Source organism: Halichoerus grypus, chromosome 2 (genome assembly GCF_964656455.1).
Source record: "Halichoerus grypus chromosome 2, mHalGry1.hap1.1, whole genome shotgun sequence".
NCBI classification, from domain to species: Eukaryota; Metazoa; Chordata; class Mammalia; order Carnivora; family Phocidae; genus Halichoerus; species Halichoerus grypus.
The window spans coordinates 138,167,519-138,188,583 of NC_135713.1; positions in this window are offsets into that span (position 1 = coordinate 138,167,519).

Consider the following 21,065-nt stretch of genomic DNA (forward strand, 5'->3'; position numbering starts at 1 on the left):
AAACATGTTTCCTGAGTAGGCAAATCAAGAAAAGCTTTGTAGTGCCCAGCTAGTTGGTAGAGGATAAGAAAAGCTTTATAAATTTTTCAACTACCTTGAAAGGGTGTTATACTTTTTGACTTGTCAGTCACCAAATATTTTTGATCTTGACGTCTCACTTTTTAACCCTCTTTGAACCATCCAGCCTTTCAAAAGTTTCTCTCCCATCCCTGTATAATAATTACTGTTTGTCTAATGCTTACTGGAAGCCACATGGTGTGTTACTAGCTTTATGTACTTAATCTCCCTTAATCCTTGTGCATGATCACCCAAAAAGAATGGGTGGAGTTGAGAATTTAGCCACTGAAATTTGCTCTACTGTTGACTCAGTGGTATCATGGGTCATCCTAACAATGAATCCAGTCACAGTTTAGTTGAGTATATTGCTGATGATCAACACACACTTGGTGATTGACAAACTGATGACTGCTGTTGACAGAGAAAGTCCAATGCATCTTTCACATCATCTCTGTTCCATATTAAACACTTCATCTGTGTCCATTTTAACACAAGAAAGCTAATAAATCTTGGGGCGCCGGGGTGGCTCAGTCAGTTAAGCGTCTTCCTTCAGCGCAGGTCATGGTCCCAACGTCCTGGGATCGAGACCCACCTGGGGCTCCCTGCTCAGTGGAGAGCCTGCTTCTCCCTCTCCCTCTGCTTGCTGCTCTGCCTACTTGTGCTCTCTCTCTATCTCTCCAGTCAAGTAAATAAATAAAATCTTAAAAAAAAAAAAAGAAAGCTAATAAATCTTGCTGACTAGCCTTGGCAGGCCCTGAAAATCAAATTGGAGAGTAGGCCTGGGAGATAGGTAGTTTCAGGGTTTGGGACTATGTGAAAATGATCCCAAGTGATGCCTATCCCCATTTCTAGGAACCTCGTTCCCTTTTGAAATTTCTCTAATGCTCATTTCAAGATATGTAACCTCTTAACTCGGAATCTATTGGTTCTTCTCTATTAACCATTCTGTTGTGACTATTTAGTTCATAGTTCTAACAATCAGCTAGTCACAACTTCTTGATTGAGAATCTGTGGGTTCAGTCAAAAGAGTAAAACTGGCCGTACAATTGACTTAGTAAATATTAGTTTTGAGTATACATACATGTGATTATTCGTGCACATCATGGGCTTTTCATTAATCTCTAACTCTGATTGGAGCATACGTCTTTCATTGTCTACTTAAAAGTGAGAAATCATTAGATTCTTGAAGTGGATTGGATTCACCGTGTACATTGTTTTTTTTCCTCAGATATTCAGAAACACAGCAGGAGAGATGGCACATTTATAGTATCAAGTGAGTGCGGATCCTGGCTAAATATTATCAATGTAGAGTATTTCTTACTGAGCATACAAGATGGCATGTGAAGTGTATTTATGTCATGGTGATGATTATTATTTTTTTCTGAATCCTACTGGGCAACCAATTTTTTCTAGAATAAATAAAATCATCCTCCCCCTCTTTTTTTTTTTTTTTTGATCAGCATATTGTATAATGTGATTTCAAGTTAACAAAGAAAATATACTGACTCAGTTTAATCACACGGGAATATGGTCTTCTGGAGTTACTGAAGATGCTTTCAGAAGTTAAAAATAATCTGAAAATAAAGATGGGAGTCATGATATATTTTAGAGCTAAGGAGATCTCTTCATGAAGGCTGGCCAGTTCAGTTTCTGTCAAGTCTAACCACATGTTATCATGATACTAAATCAAGAACAATAAGCACAGTTCAGTGACACAGATAATGGAGAGAAAATGACAGGGTTCAGACGCACTTTTGCTTATGTGTTATCTGTATAATTTCTAAATTTTTCCAGACATCATGATAGTGAAAGAGTCTGTGGCTTTGCTTTTAACTATCCTTTTGAGTCTGTCTAAGGCAGTTTGAAGACAAATGGAATCTTTGCATCCCTGGTGGGTGTTTTCCAGCACAGCCCTCACACTTCAGGACAGATTGAAAGATGTGAGTAGTACTAGCTCAACAAGCTGCAGAAATAAAATCTTGAACACATGCCACAGACCTCCACAAAGTCCTCCCTCTCCTCCTTGTCCTTAGAAATAGTTGTTTGAATTGAAATGATGTTTTTTTTTTTTAACATCTTAAGGTGTTGAAGAGTTTCATGGAAACTGAGGATAGCTGTTTCTTTCAATTTTAGTAAAATTAATTTTATAAGGCTCTGGAGTTTGACAAATTTGAGGCTTACTTAGAAGCAAGTAACCCATTATACTTGAACTACTGTCATGTAGCTGTGTGTACAGTAGTCACACTGTTTTAGGATAGCTACTACCCAGAAGAGAACATTCATTTGATCTACATTTCTGTTTTCTTATCTGGAAAACAGGGATAATAATATCACATAGTTTACAGGGTTATCGAGAGGATTTAAAAAGCTAAATTTGATTAAGTGCTCAGCAGAATGTAATTGGGTTGGTCTCATTTCTGTGGTCTCCACTGTCTATTTAGTAAAGCTCTTTCTATCACTTTCAGGCACTTAGGTGGCTATTTTATTGAACTCCTATTGAAGAGTGCATTAAAAGAGATCTCAGAGCAGTTTAGATACATTATCTCATTTAGTCCCAGATTCTGTTACTGAGATCACAGGCAATATATACATTCTGGGTCATGAATTTATTTGGTTGGGATAAAGTATCAAGGAAAACAAGGTTAAAAGTTTAATTTTTCTTGGGACTCATCACCCAGGAGGGCACAATTAAAACTTGCCAATCAATCATCTGTGAGGTGCCAGTGATTTTATTTTTGTACATTATCTCAGGTGAGACTCGTCATTTTTTTTGCAAGCTCAAAAGGTGAAGAAACCTCTATTAGGTCAAACAGATAATAAGCAGTGAAGCCTGAATTCAAACCTGGATCTGACTCATTTTCGAAGCCGGCATTCTGGGTGGTATCCTCCCCAGAGTAAACTATGATGGACAGAAATTAAGACTTTGGTATGTTGCCTTACAAATGCAAGTTATTTAGCACAAAGGCAACTATGTGGAAGGATCTGGCTGCATGTCTAGATATTTGAATCTAAAATAGAGCCTATTACAAATCCTAGACAAAAAAGTCTTTTTTTAAAATAACTGGTCTGTGCTTTTATTTATTTATTTATTTATTTATTTATTTATTTATTTATTTAGAGAGCACGAGCAGGGGAAGGGGCAGAGGCAAAGGGAGAGAGAGAGAACCTCAGGCTGACTATTCGGAGTGCAGGGCTTGATCCCAGGACCCTGAGATCATGACCTGAGCTGAAATTAAGAGTCAGACACCCAACTGACTGAGCCACCCAGGTGCCCTCTGGACAAGAGAGTTCTATCAGTTCGCTGTCCGATTCTCTTCCCTTCCCTGTCAGAGAAGAATCCTTTGTTGTGTTTGCTGGTATTAGCCTGTATTACAAGTGTCAGAAGAAATCTGAAATAACTCTAAATTGAATCGTTTAAACAATCCATTGACATTTTGAAATTATTAGTTCAGTTTTGAAACAGATTTCATTCAAAGTAGGGGCAGTTCTTCCTATATTACAAATGTTCTCAATTCTTTAGTGAAATGGTATTCCTTTAAATTAGATCTAAAAGAAGAATGACCTTTATTGCAAACGATTAAAAAAATCTAAAGAACTGTATATATATATATATATATATATATGATATAAACTTAATTTTTTTCCCTTTTGTTTCTCATTTGAAAGTTAAAGGTCACGTGTACTATTTAATGAGCTCCCAAATTTTATAGATTGAATTGCCCTCTGTCTTTAAAGTCTTTGTCTCTCAGGGGTCACAAACCATAAGCAAGGGTTTCCACCCATCCTCATGCAGTTTAAAGAGGATTTGGCCCAGATTCAGAGCTTTGTTTCAGGAGTGGGCACCCAGCCTTTTCCTTCACTGCAGTTTTATTTTGAAATGCTTTCTAATTGCATCTGACAAATACATACAACCTCTCTTAGCTTAGTGGATTCCAGGTGAAGTCTGTGAAATACTTGGAGTTGATACTGCTCTTTTTTTTTCATGGGGTCCACCATCTGACTTTCTTATTCTGCCTTATTCCTTATGTAAAAATCTCTCTAAATTTTATGAGAGCCCTGCATCGGTGATGGGATATGTAGTGGGGGGGTAGTATGTGAGCAACTGCTCAAAAGCCAAGTGATACAGCAGGACGGTGCCTGTTCCAAGGCTAAGTTTGAAATCTTGAAAGAAATAAAAGATGAAAATTATATTCAAATGAAGTTTCCCAGTTTTGTCTTTGATATTAAACTGATGAGGTAAATTGCTTTCAGAAGTTAAAATAGAGATCTAAAGGTTATAATAATATCAATGCAAAAATAGCCCAGAGAAAGGAAGAGATGGAGAGTTCATTTAAATATGTGAATGATTTGTGGAGGTGTAATGGCCCTATTAATATTAATTATGCCATTATCATTCACTGCTCTCCAAATGGAAAATTGCCAGTCTCGATTTCACTGGCAGAGATACTGAAATGTAAATACAAGTTGACAACCTTGCTTCTGTGCATATGGGTCACCCATGACTCCTAATTTAAAACACTGTAACCAATCTAATGTTGAAACAGTCAAAGTTTGGCAGAAAAACTCAGGAAGTGAAGAACTTGTTACTTCCAAGTGTTGCTTGTCATGGTACCTTGAACTTGGTCTTCTACTAGTTGTTGAAGTACTGACGCTACCTGGTCCCAGGTTCTGGTTTATCTCTTCCGGGGTCTGCATACCCCCCTGTGAAGGTGTCTGGTCAGAAAGAGAGTTCTGTCAAGCCTGGTGGAGGGGTTCTTGAAGGCAAGGAGATAGCCAAAGGGACAGTCTGTTTCTGACCACCTGGGATGGAGGGGATATTTGTTTCAAAACCCATTACTTAAACCAAAATTTTGTCTTTATTTGGGGATGGGTTAGGGTGAAGATAAATAATTTTATGCCTGAAAAGCCATCTCATCAGAGAGAGGATAGTCTTTTAACTCTGCACACTGATGCTTTTGTCTTGAAGCAATTGACATCTAATGAGGAAGAAAACAACATTTTGAAGGTTGTATTTATTTTTTTAACGCTGTGACTGTCCTCGTGTTTGGAAGATAATGTTTTTATGTGTGGTTTAAAATGTTTGATATCAAGTTGAGTTCTGAGCAGATACATTTCATTAAATTCCCAAGACTTTGGTTTTCACCCCATTAAGTTCCATTATCAAAATTACCAGGCGATCTCTTAAAAGCTTAAAAGTTACATCTCTAATACTTGCACAGGTCTCTTCCTTCTTGTTCAGTGTAAAATGCTATTTTAAATGAATCAGAGTGTGTGTGTAGCTGCCAATTTGAATCCCCACATCTGGGAATCGTCCCAAGATCACACACTTCCTGTCTGGAGGAGGGATCATTCTTGGTATGAGCATCAGCAGCAGTGATTTGATGCAGTAATAAAAAGAGACATCCCTAGTGAGTCCATGTGATTAAATATGGAAAAGGGGACTCTGGATGTCTTGGGTCCTTGACACGCGAAGGTAATTAAACCTCCGAATTCAAAAGTCTCCTCTTCTCTTTATAACTATGCTGGTCCTAAAGAAATAAAAAAAAAAAAAAAAGATTTGAAATATGGGCAGAGGGGTGTGGTGCCATATGGCAGAACAAACAAAATTACCCAAACACTTCAAAAACAAGCAGGGTGCACTTCTCCCTCTGTTCAGTAACCATATGTTAGCTCAACACGCGAGAAGCTCCCTTCAAGTTGATGCAAACAGACTCTTTGTCTTTTGGCCTCCAGTGTGCTTCCTTAAAACAAAAACCAGGGGACCTTGGAGAGACGTTACAGTGAGGTCCCTGCTGGGTCTGAATCCAAGATGGCAAAGCTTGTAGAACTGTTTTTGAAGTCAGAGAACTTCAAGAAGCAGGAAGAAGATGTAGTTGATAAAAGGATCCTTGCCATCAAGAGCAAGACTCTTCTGGGAGTTGTTAATAGAAGATGGGAGGGATATACTCCTGCCTTGATGGGATGGATCGTCAGCGAAGGACAGTTTGGTCATTACAAACAATGGGCACAGAGACATCTTTACAAAATCATGAGAATAAATTGGTTGAATGAAGAAGCAATGCACTGTATGGGAAATATCAGTAAAGTGTGGTTATAGGTTATGGGTGAATCCTCTTGCCTCCAAACTTTCCTTTTCTTGTACGGCTGCAAACTATGCATGTTTTCTTGCTGACTACTGGCACAACCCCTCCTTTCATCTTTTCCTTTGAAGTTCCCACTTGGCTTATTTCAAACCTGCATATTGCTTTGGGACTAGGAAACCTTGTGTCGTGGGTGGCATCGATGATATTGCACAATATATAAAGGAAATATGTAAAATTTAATTGAGAATATAATATAAACCGTAGGAAAGAAAAATCCCCAGCAGAATGGACCAGAAGAAATCAGAATCAGAAAAATCCAGAGGTCTAGAAATGGCTCTGACCAATCTGGGCCGGGGGAGGCAGCGTGTAGACATATCAGAGGATCTCATGTTAGTTCCAGATTCCAATTCAAGTACTTGGTACAAGATCACTGATACTCAGTTCAAGTAGCTGTGTTAAATCGAGTAGTTGGTGAAAGCTTTAAAAGACCAAATTAGTGAATGACTTGGTAATTCAGTAGACATTTTTGAATACCTAATACACGTTAGCAAACCAGTCTGGTAAACATTATTAGTGGCCTAGCTACAGGGCAATTTGAACACAAAGTATTAGTTATTTTTGTTGTCTGCACAGCTAGCCAGGTATTTAATCCTTTTTTGGAATTTTCATTATACACATTTTAACGTTCAGAAGTTCTTTGTTTAGTGTATGGTATTACGCTAGTTATCAAAATAATAATGAGGTTGGTTGTAACACATTGTTACGGAAAGGTCAGACGCTTGGCAATCTCAACTCTGTTTAGGTTAATAATAGTTTGGATTTTAAAATACATCCACACACTTACACAATGTAACACATGCCCACTCACATGTTCAAATACTGTTTTATTAACTGCTTCCAGAGGACTTGATTTAAGAATCAAGAGTGAAAGGAGCTTTGAAAGATCTGCGAGTCTGTAATATGAATCACTAACTGCCCGTTTCCGTTTCCACATTTCTCTGGTCATCCCCGAAACGCTTGTGAACGTTCCGGCGTCTACAACATAACCTAACCGTCAACTTGGCAGGAACACGCTTGTTAAGTCACTGTGACGTCAGGGAGGCGCGTGTGACTCTTGCACATGGCAGGGCGGCTGGAGCCCAGAAGCAGGCCTTCCCTCTCTCACCTGTTTGTTTTTAAAGTCCTTTGTGGGAGTCAAAAGTTGCAACTGCCAAAGCAGCTCAGGAGCTAACTAATCCATAGTTGATTTCAATTGATCTTAAAGTGCACGAAACACACTTTTCTCAGCGGCTGGCCCCCATTTATATGTCAACGCAGATCAGTGTTGAGCACACAAGTGACCCAGAGCACTGAAGGAAGAGTTGTGTTGGTCGGCTCAAAAGTTATTGGAACAGATTTGCCCTTTGGTAGAAATGCGCTGGAACGGAATAATGTCTCTTTTGCCGGAAGACAAGCACTCAAGTGATGTCAGCCGTGCTTGAAAAGGGCATTAAAGCGTCTTCTATTTAAACAAATGGAGTAACAGATTCTAATAGCAAAGCAAACTTACTTTCGAGGACTCCAGGATGCTTTATTGGTGGATGTTCTGTAGTTCGCTTCACTTAAGATTATTTACTAATAGGACTTTCAGTAAGACTTGAAAATGTTCCATACTTACTGATTTTTTTCCTTTGTATTTATGTAATTTTATTTTTAAAAAGATTTTATTTTTAAAAAATTTTATTTTTAAGGAATCTCTACACCCAGTGTGGGGCTCAAACTCACAACCCCGAGATCAAGAGTTGCATGATCTACTGACAGAGCCATCCAGGTACCCCTAGTTGATTTTTTAAATTATGCATTTTTCATATTAATTTTGTTTTGGAAAAAGCAATATAAAACATTACTACTCATTATATTGTCCAGCTATGAAAGGTCTGTAGCAATGAGGTAATATGCCAAATGCTATTTCTAAGTCAGACACTTAAGGGACAACACGTTGGGGAATAATGATGATGAGTTCTAGATGGTAAGGTACAGGGATTGCCTAAACTCAGAAAGTAGTACTGTCCAGGTGACCTGCAGTTTAACTACAACTTTAGTGCATGACAACTTCATCTATGTCACTTGATCTTAAAGTTGCTTATTTGAAAATAAATTGTATTACTACGGTAGTCAAAAGAAGTATCTGCATTTCTCGGGCAGTAGCCTCGTGTTGATGGTAGACCACGAATGAAATATTGGAGGCCTCTCCTTTCTCAGGTTAGGCTTAATTTTGCTAACCTTATTGTAGGCTATTAGCATCTTGGTTAGAATGTAAGGAAAATATATTTTACTGTGTTTTAGTTACTCGACAAATGCATAAAAGTTAAAAATATTAGTCAAAAACAGGATAAAAAGACAGGTGTTAGAAATAAAAGAGGACTTAAAACATCATTGAGGCCCTTTTATTTATTATCTGCTGTGTTCCTTTGTGACTTATTGCTGTAATGCTGGGTTTTAAACCTACAGTCTTTGGAACTGCTTCCTTGAAAGCAGTTTGTTATGTACTTAATTGGCCTCAGCCTCAGAGTTGTACCTGTGTATTTATACAGGTGGGGACCACAAACCAGGAGTCACCACACCTCAAGGATCTAAGAATCTTGGACTTACTGGGAATTTACTTTGAATTCTTAAAATGAATGAGTTTCTTTCTCCCCACCCACCCACCCCTAAATAGTCTATCTTCCTCCATGGAGGAGGAAAGAAAGCATTACAGGGCAAGGACGCTAGTTTTCCCTGTGAACATAGTTACAACATGTGGGCTAGTGACTTCTCTCTACGAGGATTGCTGAGTGAGGAATTTGAATGGGACAACAGATGATGCTGGTTTTTTTTTTTTTTTAAGATTTTATTTATTTATTTATTTGAGAGAGAGAGGGAGTAAGAGAGAGGTAGAGGGAGAGGGAGAAGCAGACTCCCTGCTGGGCAGGGGCTCAATCCCAGGACCCTGGGATCATGAGCTGAGCCAAAGGCTTAACTGATTGAGCTGCCCAGGTGCCCCAGATGATGCTGTTTAATAAGTAGTTAATGAAGCAGTGATTATCTTGGATGGAAACATGGAGTGATCCCGGGCACCCCCCACCCCCACTGCTGCAGGCTCCCAAATCCATTTGGGATCCGTCTCCCTCTCTTCATCCTTGCTGTACCCTCTGTCTAAGCCATAGTCCCAGGACTAATTCAGTTGCCTTATAACCAGTCTCTCCATTTTGCTCTTAATTCTTTCCAATTCATTTGCTATGAAGCAGCCAGGACAGTTTTGTGGTTTTTTTTCTTAAAAAAATAAAATAAAATAAAATAAAATTAAAAAACCTTAAAATGCTCCCAATGATTTCCTGTTGTATTTGAGATAAACATAAAGTAGAATATCCTTAATATAGCTTTTTAGGTTCTGTGCAGTCTGGTCCCTATCTACTTTTTTGTCTTTATCTTGAGCTATTCTCCCCTTTGATTCATGACCTTCTTTCAAATGTACTACTCTTAATTTAGTTCCCCCAAAGGGACAAGGCCCATTTCCATGGAAGAACCTTTACAGTTGCTGCCCCCTCTGGTAGAAACACCCTTTCCCCTACTTTTTTCCTACTTACCCTTCACTCTCAGACTAAGTGCTACTTCCCCATTAAGGGGATCTTGGAAGGACCAATTTAAACTAGATATACCCTGTTGGTCTTGTTTGTAGTGTTCTGTAAAAGGTTAATTCCGAGGGCTAAAACCTTACACGTTTCAAAGAAAGACCCATCTTTAGGACTACTCCTAGAAGATAGATACTGAGCCTTTTAGAATTATAGATTTTTGTACCCCTGAGGCCTTAGGCTTACCCAGTGCCATTTTGATTAAGTCTTAGCCTAACAATATGATTTATGGTGAAGATGCTTTTGCTCTGGGGGTGGGGGGGGGGCCTAGAATCTGAGTAGTTGAGGTTAGTTATGCAGGAGCTACATACCTGTATGACTAGCACCCAGTTCAAACCCTGGACATCAGTGCTCAGGTGAGGTTCCCTGGTTGGTGACACTTTAAATGTGTTGTCCCACATCACTGATGGGAGAATTGAGTGCATCCCATATAACTCCACTGGGAGGGGACTCCAGGAAGCTTGTACCTGGTGTCTCCTAGATTTTGCCCCTTCTGCCTTTTCCCTTTGCTGATTTTAATCTCTGTTCTTTCCTTGTAATACACTATCACTGTGAGTATAACCGCTTTTCTGAGTCCTGTGAGTCCTAGTGAATTGGCAGGACCGAGAATGATAGTAGGGACCCATAATATCTTGTTTGTTTCCTTTGAAACAATTATCTCCATTTGTCATTCTATAGATTTATTTTATTTACTTTTTTTTAAAGTACTACATTCTAGTGTAGAAATTAGGCAGTGCATAATTATCTTTCTCTCCTTATACCTAGTCCCTGGCATAGCACCATAGTCACTCAATCAAAATTTGGGGGGGGGGTGGTTAAAAGTAAAATATATAGTGTTTGGTGAAAATAAAATTTTAAATGACTCCAAAGAAATTTATTTTTTTATTTTTAGAGATTTTATTTTTAAGTAATCTCTATACCCACTGTGGGGCTCGGACTCACAACCCTGAGATCAAGAGTTGCACACTCTACTGACTGAACCGTCCAGGCGATGCAAGAACGTTAAATAAGATTCAGTAACCTTGTCTTCTTACTTGATTTCACCTTAAAATATGATTCAGTTTTAATACCTGAATAATTAGTGTATAATTGGAAATAGAAAGTCACCAAGATTTCAATTGGCTTTCTAGATTTGTGGAAATTCTCCTAGCCATTTTTTCACTCAGTTCTCTGAGTTTACATTTTTTGTCACATTTATATAGGATCCCTACGATAATCTGTAAATTTGAAACAGAGGATTTTGGTATGACTAATGGGAAGTAAGGGAGAGACAAAACAATGCACACAGAATTATTTGGGTTGACTTAAGAAAACAAAGTAACAGTGTTGTATATTAGATATCCAGAATTATTCGCCTTGCATAACTGAAATTTATATCTTTTGACCAGTATCTCATTATGTCATTCTCCTCCCCACACCCCCTACAACCCCTGGAAACCACTGTTGTGCTTTCTGTTTCTATGAGTTTGACTATTTTAGATTCCATATATAAGTGAGATCGTGCAGTATTTATCTTTCGGTGTCGGGCTTATTTCACTCAGCGTAATGTCCTCCTGGTTCATCCGTGCTGTTGCGTGAGTGGGGTTTCATCTTTAAGGCTGAACATTTCATTATGTATCTCTATTCCTATCTATCTATACATCTCTCATCTTTCTTTCTATCCCATGTTTTCATGTCCATTTAGCCCTCCATGAAATTTCATTATTTCCTTATCTAGGCGAGTGTGAATAGTGCTGCAATGAACATGGGAGCGTTAACTATCTCTTTGAAACCCCTATTTCAGTACTTTTAGATAAATACCCAGAAGTGGGACTGCTGGCTGATATGGTAGTTCATTTCTAAGTTTGGGGGGACCTTCATACTGTTTTCCATCATGCTATGCCAGTTAAATCCCCACCAGGGCTCACTTTGCTCCACATCCTTGCCCACAGCTGTAGCTTTTGTCCTTTTGATAAAAGCCGTTCTAACAGATATGAGGTGATATCTTGTTGTGGCTTTGCTTTGAATTTCCCTGATGATTAGTCTTGGTAAACATCTTTTCATAAACTTGTTGGACATTTGCATGTCTTCTTTGAGCTATGTCTATTTAGGTCCCTGGCTTATTTTTTTAAAAAAAGTACTTTTATCTTGTTTTTGCTATCAAGTTGTAGGAGTTCCCTATGTATTTTGGAAGTTCATCCCTTATCAGATACATGGTTTGCAAATGTTTTCTCCCTTTCTTTAGACTGCCTTTTCACTGTGATCACTGTTTCCTTTGCTGCGCAGAAGCTTTTTAGTCTGACGAAATCCCAATTTCCTATTTTTGCTTTTGTGGCCTGTGCTTTTGGTGTCTTATGAAAAAAATCATTGCCTAGACCAACTTCAGGAAGCTTTTCCCCTGTGTTTTCTACTTGTAGTCATATAGCTTCAGCTGTTAGGGTTAAGTGTTTTATCCATTTGAATTGTTTTCTTTTTTTGTATATAAGTGTTTAGTTTCATTCTTCTGGATGTGGATATTCAGTTTTCCCAGCACTATTAACTGAAGAGACTATGCTTTTTCCATTGTGTTTTATTGGCACATTTGTCAAAGATCAGTTGAGTGTAGATATGTGGGATATTTATGGGTTATGTATTCTGTTCCTTCGGTCTATTTTTATGCCCTCACCATACTCTTTTGATTACTGTAGCTTTATAATATATTTTGAAATCAGGTATTATAATGCTTCCAGCTTTGTTCTTGTTGCTGAAGATTTCTTTGGCTATTTGGGGTCTTTTGTGGTTGCATGTGATTTTAGAATTTTTCCTATTTTTCTAAAAAACACCATTGGGATTTTGATAGAGATTACATCAAAGATGATCATATTCTGGGGATCTACTTACTATACAACACTGTGACTACAGTTAATATTATATACTTGAACTTTGTTAAGACAGTAGATACCAAGTGTTCTCACCTTAACAACAAAGAAGATGGCAACTATGTGAGGTGATGTTAATTAGCTTGATTGTGGTGATTATTTTGTAATGTACAGGTATGTTAAATCATTGAGTTGTACACCTTCCATAAATACAGTTGTCAATTATACCTCAGTAAAGCTAGGGAAAAAACACAATGTGGCACTAAGTGATGAGCTGTCCCCGGAGGGAGAATTTTAATGCTGTGAAGAGCATAATTAATTAAAGGACTTTGTAACTTGCTCTTGACCCACATTTTAAGCTGCAGAGAGTTAGTAAACCAGGACTAGAAACCTCTAAGGAATCAAGAGGAAGAGACAAAAGCTTGTCTTATAAATAGAACAGGGGTAATGAAAAATTAATTTAGGAGTTTAAAAGGCATCTGTAGTAGTGACTGATCAGAAGTCGTCCACTATTTCCTTCATGTCCTTGCATTTATCTCTGTGTTCTGAGCAAGAATGAAGCTGTTCTTCCCTCGTCCTGCATCACACCCATCGTGGATGGAAGCTGATGTGGAAGGAAGTAGAGGATGGGAATTAGGGGCCCATCAGAAACCGGTCATGATATGAGTCTGGTACCCGACAGTGTGTACTCATTTGCAAAGATTCTATACAGGATAGGATATGTCCTGTAACATTAATATTATCATCATTTTCCTAAGCCAGACACACTTTGTTGTGTGAGTTTCAGTGTTCATTCTCTGTCTGTAAGTACAGGGTATTGAAGTAGTCCTGTTTGTTTTTCGTCTGCCTGGTGTACGTTCCTCTTCTCATAAAGCCACCCTAGTGTCCCACTGAGTATCTGTCCTTCCCTGGACACGGCCTGCGTGTGTGACATTTGCTGGTCCAATTTCATACACACACGGAAATTTAAATCTGCAATAGAAATTACAGCCAGGAATGGGATTTCCCAGTTGCTAAGTCCTATCTGTATTCTCAGAATACCCTAATTCTTCATCTTTTCTGAGGCAAAATAATTTATTTGAATCAATGAGATACCAAGTACGGACAGAGCTGGAGCCTCAAGGTTGTGGTATTAATCTCTCACTGCTAGGAAGAGCCACCTAATGAAGTGAGGCATGGCTTGGAAAGGTTTGGGGGCTGATGCTGATGTGTTCAGGCAGATTTATTTTAGTGGCCTTGTAATGTCCCTTATGGCAATAGTGCTCTTACCCCAATTAATACATGATCTATCACGGAAGCAAATGCTTCTTAGTATAGTTTTCACTACAAGATTGGATCCGGTTACTGTTGCTCCACAGTAGAGTGAATTCAGTGAAATAAACTGGGTTTTGGCTGCTAAACTACTCTTCTCTTCTCTTTATTCATTGCCATTCAATAAACATTTTCAGAGTTTATACTATACAGAACACACTGTGCTGTGGGCTAATAGGGCTTCTTTCTAGGACATTTTTATGTGACTGAAGTGATCAGTTTTGCTAGAGAAAAATTTAAGAGACTTTGGGAATAAATGTCATTTCAGAGAGGTGGAGATCCATGAAGTTTTTAAAGACTTTTAAGAAATTGTGGGCCTACAAAATAATTGTCTTTGTCAACAGCTCCTAAATAGAGTCTAGGGGCGCCTGGGGGGCTCAGTTGGTTAAGCGTTGGCCTCTTGGTTTTCGGCTCTGGTCATCATTTCAGGGTTGTGAGATGGAGTCCCCCCCGCCATAGGGCTCCGCACGCAGCAGGGAGTCTGCTTGTCACTCTCCTTCTCCCTCTGCCCCTCCCCCTGCTTGCCTGCAGGCGTGCACTCTCTCAAATAAATAAGTAAAATCTTAAAAACCCATATATATAAAATCTAGTATTTCACCTCAGAAGATAACTGACCTGAATTCTTCTAAAATCCATTTACGCCTTTTCCCCCATCTTTGCACCCATGGAATAGCCCATTCCTATGATAATCCTTCTCGTAGTTAATAGAGTTCATGAAAAATCCTTTCTGTAGTTAAGGAAGCTATGAAGTCACTTCAGCCTTTTTCTTCTTCTTCAGGCGAAGTAATCCAATTATGCCAACCTTTTTACCATAATTAAATGAAAGGGTGCTGCAGAAGACTTTAAATCACATCCCTGAATATCCCCGATCCAGCCAGGTGCCCAGCAAGGAGAACTGTGGTTAGTGGCCCAGAAAAGCTAAAGAGGTTTCATGTTCTGTGCTGTGCTGTTCTGTTCTGCTCTGTGCTGTAAGCCTCCGTCTGGCACAGACTTGGAGGAAACAAACAAAAACCCCATTCCAGCCATTGCCTTTCAGTGGGGCTTCACCCGTGAGAGAATGACCTGAAACAGGTATGATTCATGCCCCACTGGTGAAAAAAGTCCTGAACACAGGCTACTCAGTGTGTTTACAACAATGTCCTAGAGAATCAGCTTCTGGATCTAGCACGTTTGAATCTGAGGCCTGCCTCGTGTGTGGGTAGAACAACCTTAGAATTAGCAGGTTAAGAGATCTCATCTGTGCCTTGCTATCCTGTATCTTCTGTCTTCTGCCGGGGTTAGGAGAGGGGGTGGTGGCCCCATGGCTCTATGACCTTACCACCTTGCCATGAGTCAAGCTATGTGCCTGCCATTGGTATCTCTTTAGCTATAACTGGTCTACAATTTTTTTTAACAGACTCAGATATTACCTTTAAAACAGCTGATAGATTTTAACATATTCTTTACATATTTTAGATAAAATATACGTTCCAAATAACTTCATGTTCGTAGGCTCTCTTTCACCCCCTTCCCCCCCTTTTTTTTTTACTTCTGACTGCTATCTAAACCTTAAAATAAGGAAGAAGGAAATTACTCTGGTGGTCCCACACTCCACCCCCCTCCTAAACTGAACAGGGAGCTGACCTGAAATTTGAATCTGGAGCTATGTGACTTCTCAGTTTCAGTTCCTTCTGGTGCTACTGTCTTAATACTGGGATGTCCTGAGGGCCAAGACTGGAATGAAGCAAGAGAGATGCCCAGGGTGCATGCAACATTTAAGGAGGCACCAACTCACAGAGTTTACTGGCCTCCTAGCCGGGCCCTCCTGACTTTTTCCTGGTGAGGTATGAAGTAGGCGTACGGATGTACTAGAATGTGGTTGGAGGGGGGCATCACATGTTAGCTGTAGTCCTGGAGAAGTCTGACTCACATACCCATGGAATAAGAATTCTGTGGGTCCAGGAGAGGGACCCTGGGAATCAGCTGTCTGTGGGTAAATCAAGATCTCTATTCTGGTCCCTCAGATTTTTTTCTTCCTCTTTTGACTTGTGCTGATGTTATGGACTGAATTGTATTCCCTTAAAATTGATATCTTGAAGTACTCATCCCCAGTACATTGGAATGTGACTGTGTCTGGATGTAGGGACTTTGAAGAGTTAATTAAGATTAAAGGAGGCTGTATGGTGGTGCCCTTATTCGCAGAGGTAGAGACCCCAGGGATGTGTGTGCACAAAGTTAAAGGCCATGTGCAAGCCAAGGAGAGAGGCCTCAGGAGACACCAAACCTGTCAACACTTTGATCTCCGACTTCTGGTTTCCAGAACTGTGAGAAAATAAATTTCTGTTGTGTAAGCCACACAGTCTGTGGTATTTTGTTGTGGTAGCCCTAGCAGGCGAATACAGCTGATCATATGGCCAATGCGATGCAGAAAAGTCCTAGTACATGAAAAATTTTCCCTCTTAGCCCTGAATATGACCTTCTCGGGCACTCCTATGGACTCTTAGTTTTTACCATTTTATTCTCTACTCCTAAACTTCAAAGAAGCTATTCTTGGATTAAGAAATCCCTTTATGAGTTATAATTAGAATTTGAGGCCCAGCCAAGAAAGACCTCTAGAGGCTTCTCTTTGCTCTAGGAATAGGATTGTAAATTTTAATGGATCGTCTCAATGTTCTCTAAGTTTGAGGCCATGCCCAGTCCCTGCTGTTATTACCTTCAGTAGAAAAAAAAAAAAAATTGACTAGATGTCATTCTTGAGTGATGGACCATGTCTTTCTTCCAAACAAAAAGCTGGCTAATTTCCATAATGTCCATTTCATGATCGGGATCATTCGTCTTCCCAGTTCTTTTCACTTAATTTAGGGTTAAATCACATCTATTCTTTTTGCTCTTAAACACACACCAGTGTATAGAAACTCCAAAAATACATAACCAAAAGGACCAAAAGAACATTCCCCCTGCCACCCCCAGGGGATAAGTATCTGTCATGAGTTTGGTGGTGTCAAGAACCAGGATTGATTCCACTGTTGATCAGCTCAAGTATCCATATCTACAAAGGGAAGGTATTGTACTAGGTCAGTCATCTCTAATTCTGTTATGTAAAGATTCTGTAACAAGAGATAAAGAAAAATAATTGGAAAAACTAGGTTACTTGTTCAAATACTAGCAGGTTGGACCACATTTCCTGAAGCTCCACTCTTTCCTAACCAAGTCAAGAAATTCAAAGTGAACCTCTCTCTGATCTAGCAACTATATCTCAGCCAATGCTCTAGGCAAGCTATATTCATTCAGCATTTGAAATTTACACCCTAAGCCAAGATTTTCCAACCCAATGCCTATTGGTCAGGACGGGGGCAAAATGGCGGCATTGGTGAGCTGAAGAACAGTGCACATCAACTGTCTAAAGGGCTCACCCAGGATTCTGCCCTCTATGATATTACTGACCTGCAAGATGAGGGGATCCATGGTTGCTAGATCTTCAGATTTTCTGAGAGAAGCCAGACATCCAAATTTCAATATCACATTTCATAACCCTAAAGTGTTAGCAACCATAATTTTTTTTGAAACTCTGTAAGATAAATAAACATGTCTGCCATCATTTTTTTTAAATAACCCTATAGTTTTCAATGGTGGAGCTATGCAGACATTCCCTGACACTGGGTTCATGTTGTCCACCTTTGTGGGAAATCCGTGTTCCCCCAGAGTGTAGTAGATTCTCAGGACTTCTTATGTATTTGTTTTATTATTTTTGACTTGGCCTAAAATTTAATTTGAGCAAAGGGTTTTTTCCATAAATAGATGTGAAGTGTTTAAAAGTCCTGGGCACATCACAAGCACTATTGAAGTGTTAGCTACTGTTGTTAGTAAAGAGTTGGTAAGACATATTCTGTAGGAATCATGAGTTAATGTCCTAATTTTTCTACCATGTTGTTCTGGAGAAAGACCACCCTTCAATTTCATGAAATTCAAAAGCATTTTAAAACATCTTTAAAGTTTTCATGATATTCAGAAATAGCTATACTTTATGTAAGGCTTTAATGTGCAAAAAACCAAAGAGAGTCTTAGCTAGTTTGCAACCTCGCTTTTGCTATTTTTTCTTATAGATTAAAAAAAAAAAAAAGTGTGCAGTTTCATTTTTTATCTAGGTTACTCACAGCTGGGCTGACTTGGGGGATTTTACCTTTGGATCTGAGAGTACAAATACTTCCATCAATATTCTATTTCCCAAAGGTATGCTAATTCTCATGAATAATCACAATGATCATGGCAAATTTTTAGAGATTATAACTGAATCATTCCTCTGCAATTGCTGTAAAGAAAGTCTGTAGTAGAAGCTACTTAACTTGAAGATCCTCTCACATTCTATCCAGCCTCTGAGCTACCTTTCTGGGAATGCATACTGGCAGTGAGGAGTGTTACACTTTCTTCCTTTGCTCGCATCATAACCTGTGCCCAGAATGCCTCTCATTTCCCTCTCATTGTAAAAATCGTTCCCATCTTTAAATCATGGTTTCAAATTCTGCCTCCTCCAGCTAACATTTCTTCAATATTATAAGCACCCTGTGCCAGCCGTGACATTTTCTTCCTTTGAGACCTCATAACTGCTTATTTTATCTTTGAAGGTACTCACCAAGTTCTTATTGTGCATGTCCACATACCTTTTATAGCTCCCTAGTAGATTTTCTGCTTTGTGGGGGTATATAGATTATTGACATTTTACGAGGCATTATTGCACATCTAATTAAATCTATTAGCGGTATTGATTCTTGGTTCCTTTCTTCCTCCTACATGTTAAGCCCTTCTATGGCCAGTGGTTCTGACAGCACCTCCTAAATTTTCCTTCAGTCAGTTTGAGCTGAACACTCAAGTGGTATTGGGGTGAGGCATTTTCTCTGAACTTGTTCTTATAGATACTACCATGTGTTGCCTCTATAACATTCTATTCTCTCATTGATATATCGAGTTATTGGTTATCTTAGAATGTTTTATTGATTCCCTTGGGGATGGGGGTAAATTTAGAATATGAAACCTGTCATTATTTAACCTTGTCATAGTTTCCCACAGAAATCTGTGTAAACCTTGATACTCACTTTGCTTATTCTTTTGGGTGAAACTTTATAGAGTAATGTGGTCACAAAGTGGCTTTCAAATGCTCTCCCTGTTGTCTGCTAAGGGCTCACGGTTGACGCTGGAGGACAAGCATCTCCAAAGCCAGCTCAAATGTCAAGGGAGCTGGTCTTCTCTTTCCTACAGCTAAGGTGCTCAGACATTTCTCTTTGTCTGGAATAGAACTCAGTTATGCCTCTCATCCTTCTGTAACTATTAATAGGGACCCCTTGCACCCTCAAAAGTGTGTTAGTTTAGATAATAAATTATATAGTCTCTCTACTCGTAATAGCCTTCTCTTTATTATGAAATGCCAGTTAGTACAGTATTGAAGACCTGTGAATTGAGGGGCAATCAGGAATTAAATTGGAATAAAGAAGGATTTGCTCCTTAGAGCTGGGACCTCTTTCTTCCTGAGTTCAGTACATTCAATAAGATCCTGTAGGCAGAATGAGTTCTTATCTCTATAAGGTTGACCTGATGTCTCCACAGGGCTATGGCAATGTGTGTGTGTGTGTGTGTGTGTGTGTGTGTGTGTGTGTGTGAGATGGATATGGATGTAGAGGTGGGTGCTATTACTGGTAATACAAATGCTCTTCCATAATGGCGTTGGCACAGTTAATAAGTGTGGTAGCCAAAGAACCCAAAAGCTTTGGTAGCCAACCTTGGTGGCAGTGAGAAATGCCTACCACTGATCATTGTGGCAGAAGAGGCACCTTCAGAAAGTTTTTGCCTCCTGGCAGATCCCTGAATTTACTTAGGGGACCTGGGTATTTCTTTTTAGGTAAATCTTCTGTTTGGCTTTGTGCAGATTACTTTATAAACATCAGGATTCACGTGCCCATTTTTTTTTCTTCTGAGCTCTATATCATAATATTTTAAACTTACTTGTCCTTCCAATGCCCTTGTGAGCTAGGACCTCATGTTTGAAATTTGGAGATTATGCTCCTTTTCCTGGACATCCAGTGACAGTGCTCTGCAGCTGGAGTTAGAGAAAACATTCAGGATATGTCTGAAAAGAGACAGAGAATTTACAATAAAAGGAAAACTAGATGTCAGAAGACTCACTTTGGGGTTTGACTATAAAAGCTCCTAAGTCAAGAGACTTGTCTCATATTTCTTAGTCTTTTATTCTTAATTCCCAACTCTTCCTCCATCTACCCAGCAGATTCTAAACTATGTTACCTGAACACAAACTGATCTAATTGATCAGCTTAGGAACGTAAAAACCTGGGTGTGATCTGGGGGCTAATGGAAAACATTATGGAAAAATTAAAGTCATCATTGATATTTCCTGAATTCTCTGAATAGATTCTGCAATGTCATGGTTAAAAGCATGAGCCCTGTAGCTCGGCTGCAGGTGGGGGGTGGGGAGTTGGGGGTGAAATTCCCATCTCCCCACTTATTAGCTGTGTGATCCATACCAAGTTCCTTTGGTCTCCAAATCTCAGGTCCCCATCTATAAAATAGGCATTTCAAGATCTGCCAAATGACATCATGGAAATTGTATGTAAGATAAGGTATTTCAAGATCTTAGCATTGTGTGTGGACATATGAATGACCAGGTATTTTTATTAATCCTATGTTTCTGATGCTTTGACTTCTGGGGTGTTATGGATCCTGGAGAGACTGCTCGTCCCAGGGCTAGCCAGTTCCTAAAGATAATACGTGACTCACCTGCGAGGTGAGTGACTCACCTTTTATACACAGCAGCTAACTAATTCAGATCCAAGCCCTCACCTCTCCTCTGTCAGGTTCTTATACTCAGGGCCACTATTCCTCTGTCTTCATCATCCCAGGGTCAGGTATCTGACAATGAGGGACAACCCCTATACCCCAGAGCCCACTGAAATGACTCAAACCAGCCAATCCTAAACCCGATTTCCATGTCTCATCCATTTCTTCCTATGGAAACCACAATAAAACTCTTGCTCCCAGTTTCCCCTTATTCCCTCTGCCTCCTGACTGCCCCTGGTGCTTCCCTGGGTGGCACTTGTGGGACTGGTGTGACTCTCCTCTGGGGAACCACGGGCAACAAACCA